This window comes from Salvelinus sp. IW2-2015, unplaced genomic scaffold (genome assembly GCF_002910315.2).
Source record: "Salvelinus sp. IW2-2015 unplaced genomic scaffold, ASM291031v2 Un_scaffold2730, whole genome shotgun sequence".
Taxonomy (NCBI): Eukaryota; Metazoa; Chordata; class Actinopteri; order Salmoniformes; family Salmonidae; genus Salvelinus; species Salvelinus sp. IW2-2015.
Genome location: NW_019944034.1, coordinates 87,582 through 93,252, shown reverse-complemented (window position 1 = coordinate 93,252; position 5,671 = coordinate 87,582).

The following is a 5,671-nucleotide window of genomic DNA, read 5'->3' as shown; positions in this document are numbered from 1 at the left end:
TATGGCCTCAGACTAACCATCAAACAAGCAAAGCGTAAATACAGGATTAAGATTGAATCCTACAACACGGGCTCTGAAGCTCGTTGGATGTGGCAGGGCTTGAAAACTATTACGGACTACAAAGGGAAACCCAGTTACGAGCTGCCCAGTGACGTGAGCCTACAAGACAAGCTAAATGCCTTTTATGCTCACCTCGAGGCAAGCAACACCGAAGCATGCACGAGAGCACCAGCTGTTCTGGATGACTGTGTGATAATGCTCTCGGTAGCCGATGTGAACAAAACCTTTAAACAGGTCAAGATTCACAAWGTCGCTGAGCCAYACGGATTACCAGGACGTGTACTCAAAGCATGCAAGGACCAACTGGCAAGTGTCTTCACTGACATTTTCAACCTCTCCCTGTCTGAGTCTGTAATACCAACATGTTTCACGCAGACCACCGTAGTCCCTGTGCCCAAGGAAGCGAAGGTAACCTGCTTAAATGATTACCACCCCGTAGCACTCACGTCAGTAGCCATGAAGTGCATTGAAAGGCTGGTCTTGGCTCACATCAACAGCATCCTCCCCTCTCACACAGCATCTCTCCCCTCTCACACAGCATCTCTCCCCTCTCATAAGGCATCTCTCCCCTCTCATACAGCAACGCTCCCCTCTCACACAGCAACGCTCCCCTCTCACACAGCAACGCTCCCCTCTCACACAGCAACGCTCCCCTCTCATACAGCATCTCTCCCCTCTCACACAGCATCTCTCCCCTCTCACACAGCATCTCTCCCCTCTCACACAGCATCTCTCCCCTCTCACACAGCATCTCTCCCTCTCACCAGCATCTCTCCCCTCTCACACAGCATCTCTCCCCTCTCACACAGCATCTCGCCTCTCTCACAGAGCATCTCTCCCCTCTCACACAGCATCTCTCCCCTCTCACACAGCATCTTTCGTACAGAATCTCTCATACAGCATCGCTCCCCTGTCATACAGAATCTCTCCCCTCTCACACAGCCTCTCTCCCCTCTCATACGGAATCTCTCCTCTCATACAGCCTCTCTCCTCTCTCATACAGCATCTCTCCCCTCTCATACAGCATCTTTCATACAGCCTCTCTCTCCTCTCTCATACAGCCTCTCTCCCCTCTCATACAGAATCTCTCCTCTCATACAGCCTCTCTCCTCTCTCCCCTCTCATACAGCATATTTCATACAGCCTCTCTCCCCTTTCATACAGCCTCTCTCTCCTCTCATACAGCCCCTCATACAGCCTCTCTCTCCTCTCATACAGCATCCTTCCTATCTCCCCATTCACAACCCACAGCTGCATACTACACCGGCTCTGATGCTCGTCAGATGTGGCAGGGCTTGCACACTATTATAAAACTTATATAAAAAGAGAAACCCAGGCACGAGTTGCCCAGTGATGCAAGCCTACCAGACGGGCTAAATGCCTTTTATGCTCGCGTCGAGGCAAGCAACACTGAAGCATGCATGAGCGCACCAGCTGTTCTGGACAACTGTGTGATCCCGCTCTACATATGAGCAAGACCTTTAAACAGGTCAAGAWTCACAAGGCCGCAGGGCCAGACGGATTACCAGGACTTGCACTCAGAGCATGCAAGGACCAACTGGCAAGTTTCTTCATTGACATTTTCAACCTCTCCCTGACCGAGTCTGTAATACCTACATGTTTCAAGCAGACCACCATAGTCCCTGTGCCCAATAAAGCTAAGGTAACCTGCCTAAATGACTACCGACCCGTAGCACTCACGTCTGTAGCCATGAAGTGCTTTGAAAGGCTGGTCATGGCTCACATCAACACCATTATCTCAGAAACCCTAGACCCACTCCAATTTGCATACCGCCCCAACAGATCCACAGATGATGCAATCTCTATTGCACTCCTCACTGCCCTTTCCCACTTGGACAAAAGGAACACCTATGTGAGAATGCTATTCATTGACTACAGCTCAGTGTTCAACACCATAGTGCCCTCAAAGCTCATCACTAAGCTATGGACCCTGGAACTAAACACATCCCTCTGCAACTGGATCCTGGACTTCCTGACAGGCTGCCCCCAGGTGGTAAGGGTAGGTAACACCACGTCTGCCACGCTGATKCTCAACACTGGGGCCCCTCAGGGGTGTGTACTTAGTCCCCTCCTGTACTCCCTGTTCACCCACGACTGCATGGCCAGTCACGACTCCAACACCATCATTAAGTTTACTGATGACACAACAGTGGTAGGCCTGATCACCGACAACGATGAGACGGCCAATAGTGAGGAGGTCAGATTACTGGCAGTGTGGTGCCAGGACAACAACCCCACTCTCAACGTGAGCAAGACAAAGGAGCTGATTGTGGACTACAGGGAAAGGCGGGCTGAACAGGCCCCCATTCTACTCGACAGGCTGTAGTGGAGCGGGTCGAGAGTTTCAAGTTCCTTGGTGTCCACATCACCAACAAACTATCATGGGGCAAACATACCAAGACAGTCGTGAAGAGGGCAAGACAAAACCTTTTCGCCCTCCGGAGACTGAAAAGATTTGTCATGGGTCCCCAGATCCTCAAAAGGTTCTACAGCTGCACCATAGAGAGTATCCTGACCGGTTGCATCACCGCCTGGTATGGCAACTGCTCGGCATCGAGCAAGGCGCTACAGAGGGTAGTGTGAACGGCCCAGTACATCACTGGGGCCAAAGCTTCCTGCCATCCAGGACCTATATAATAGGAGGTGTCATAGGAAAGCCCATAAAATTGTCAGAGACTCCAGTCACCCAAGTTAATCTGTTTTCTCTGCTACCGCACAGCCTGCGGTACCGGAGTGCCAAGTCTAGGACCAAGAGGTTCCTCAACAGCTTCTATCCTCAAGCCATAAGATTGCTGAACAATTAACAAAATCGCCACCCGAAAATGTACATAGACCCCCCCCTTTTGTACACTGCTGCTACTCGCTGTTTAATATCTGTTCAAAGTCACTTCTCCCCCATCTCAACTAACCTATACCGCTGCACACTGACTCGGTACCGGTTCCCCCTGTATATACAGTTGAAGTCAGACGTTTACATACACCTTAGCCAAAAACATTTAAACTCAGTTTTTCACAATTCCTGACATTTAATCCTAGTAAAAATTCCCTATTTTAGGTCAGTTAGGTTCACCACTTAATTTTAAGAATGTGGAATGTCAGAATAATAGTAGAGAGAATMATTTATTTCAGCTTTAATTTCTTTCATCACATTCCCAGTGGGTCAGAAGTTTACATACACTCAGTTAGTATTTGGTAGCATTGCCTTTAAACTGTTTAACTTGGGTCAAACGTTCCGGGTAGCTTTCCACAAGCTTCCCACAATAAGTTGGGAGAATTTTGGCCCATTCCTCCTGAAAGAGCTGGTGTAACTGAGTCAGGTGTGTAGGCCTCCTTGCTCGGACAAGCTTTTTCAGTTCTGCACACAATCTTTTAAGGATGAGGTCAGGGATTTGTGATGGCCACTCCAATACCTTGACTTTGTTGTCCTTAAGCATTTTGCACAACTTTGGAGTATGGTTGGGTCATTGTCCATTTGGAAGACCCATTTGCGACCAAGCTTTAACTTCCTGACTGATGTTTGAGTTGTTGCTTCAATATATCCACATAATTTTCCTACCTCATGATGCCATCTATTTTTTGAAGTGCACCAGTCCCTCCTGCAGCAAAGCACCTCACAATGATGCTGCACCCCCATGCTTCACGGTTGGGATGGTGTTCTTCGGCTTGCAAGCCCTCCCCCCTTTTTACTCCAACGTAACGATGGTCAATATGGCCAAACAGTTTTTAAAATTTCACAGACCAGAGGACATTTCTCCAAAAAGTACGATATTTGTCCTCATGTGCAGTTGCAAACTGTAGTTTGCTTTTTATGGTGGTTTTGGAGAGTGGCTTCTTCCTAGCTGAGCGGCCTTTCAGGTTATGTCGACATAGGCTCATTTTACTGTGGATATAGATATTTTTGTACCTGTTTCCTCCAGCATCTTCACAAGATCCTTTGCTGTTTTTCTGGTTTGATTTGCACATTTTGCACCAAAGTCCGTTCATCTCTAGGAGACAGAACGCGTCTCTTTCCTGAGCGGTATGACGGCTGCGTGGTCCATGGTGTTTATACTTGCGTACTATTGTTTGTACAGATGAACGTGGTACCTTCAGGAGTTTGGAAATTGCTCCAAGGATGAACCAGACATGTGAGGTCTACAATTATTTTTCTGAGGTCTTGGCTGATTTCCTTTGATTTTCCCATGATGTCAAGCAGAGGCACTGAGTTTAAAGGTATGCCTGAAATACATCCACAGGTAACCTCCAATTGATCAAATTATGTCAATTAGCCTATCAGAAGCTTCTAAGCCATGACATATTTTTGGAATTTCCAAGCTGTTTAAAGGCACAGTCATCTTAGTTGATGTAACTTCTGACCACTGGAATTGTGATACAGTGAATTATAAGTGAAAATATCTGTCTGTAAACAATTGTTGGAAGAATTCATGTGTCATGCACAAAGTAGATGTCCTAACCAACTTGCCAAAACTGTAGTTTTGTTAACAAGAAATTTGTGGAGTGGTTGAAAAACTAGTTTTAATGACTCCAACCTAAGTGTATGTAAACTTCTGACTTCAACTGTAACCTTATTATTCTTATTGTAACTTTTTTATTTTACTTTTTATTTTTGTCTACTAACTATTTTCTAAACTCATCTCGAACTGCATTGTTGGTTAAGTAAGCATTTCACGGTAAAAGTCTARACGTGTTGTATTCGGCACATGAGACAAATAAAGTTTGATTTGAAAGATAAATTATTTCATCATTTTAATTACTTTATTGGTTAAATATTTGGGGAAGCCTGTCTTCCTTTGGCATCCATGAATACACACCACTGCTAATGATATTGATACCGTATTTGTCGCAAACCCTTTAAAAACTCTCGGGGAAAATAAACACAACACATACACACAGTTCACTATGTGGTTGGTTCCTTGAAGCTCACTGCTTTTTGACGAGGAAGAGTGATTGGTCAACGAGACCAAATTTTGAGTTTGTCTTTTTTCAGCTGCAGTTTTACCGAAACGTGAACTGTCCCGTGACAAATGTTTTTATCAGTACAAGTGGCAGGAAGGGTGAACCCGCGGGCTCCTGCGTTAGTGTATTTTTTTAGCAGACGTTTGGAGAGTGTCTAGTGGATGAAAGGAGAAAGAGAATATCAGATGTTTATTTCCAGATCAAATGGATGATAATGGAATTTATTTTTGGAAGTTAACGTATTTTACTAACAGAAAATGAGAGGGAACCTAACAATAAGTTATGAATAATATCCAAACTGTAACAATGTGTTGATCATTCCCAAATCTGCATAGTTTTTCTTAATATGGTATTTTCCATTGACCTGCAAACCAAACGGAAACTCGATCATTCGATCATATTTCTTATATAAATGCATTTATTTATAATATTTTTAGATGAAAAGCTGCAGGTTTGGCCAATATTTTTGTGTCTGTGCGTGAGTTATGCCCGCGCTCGCTCCTGTTGGTGTCTGACCGAGATCAGTTACATGGGAGACGGAGAGATCTAACCGGTGCTGCGCTGGGACATCAAGAGGGGCAGGGGAACGAGTGGAGATCCGTTTTTCGGTGTGGTCGGAGGTCCCTGTTGCGTG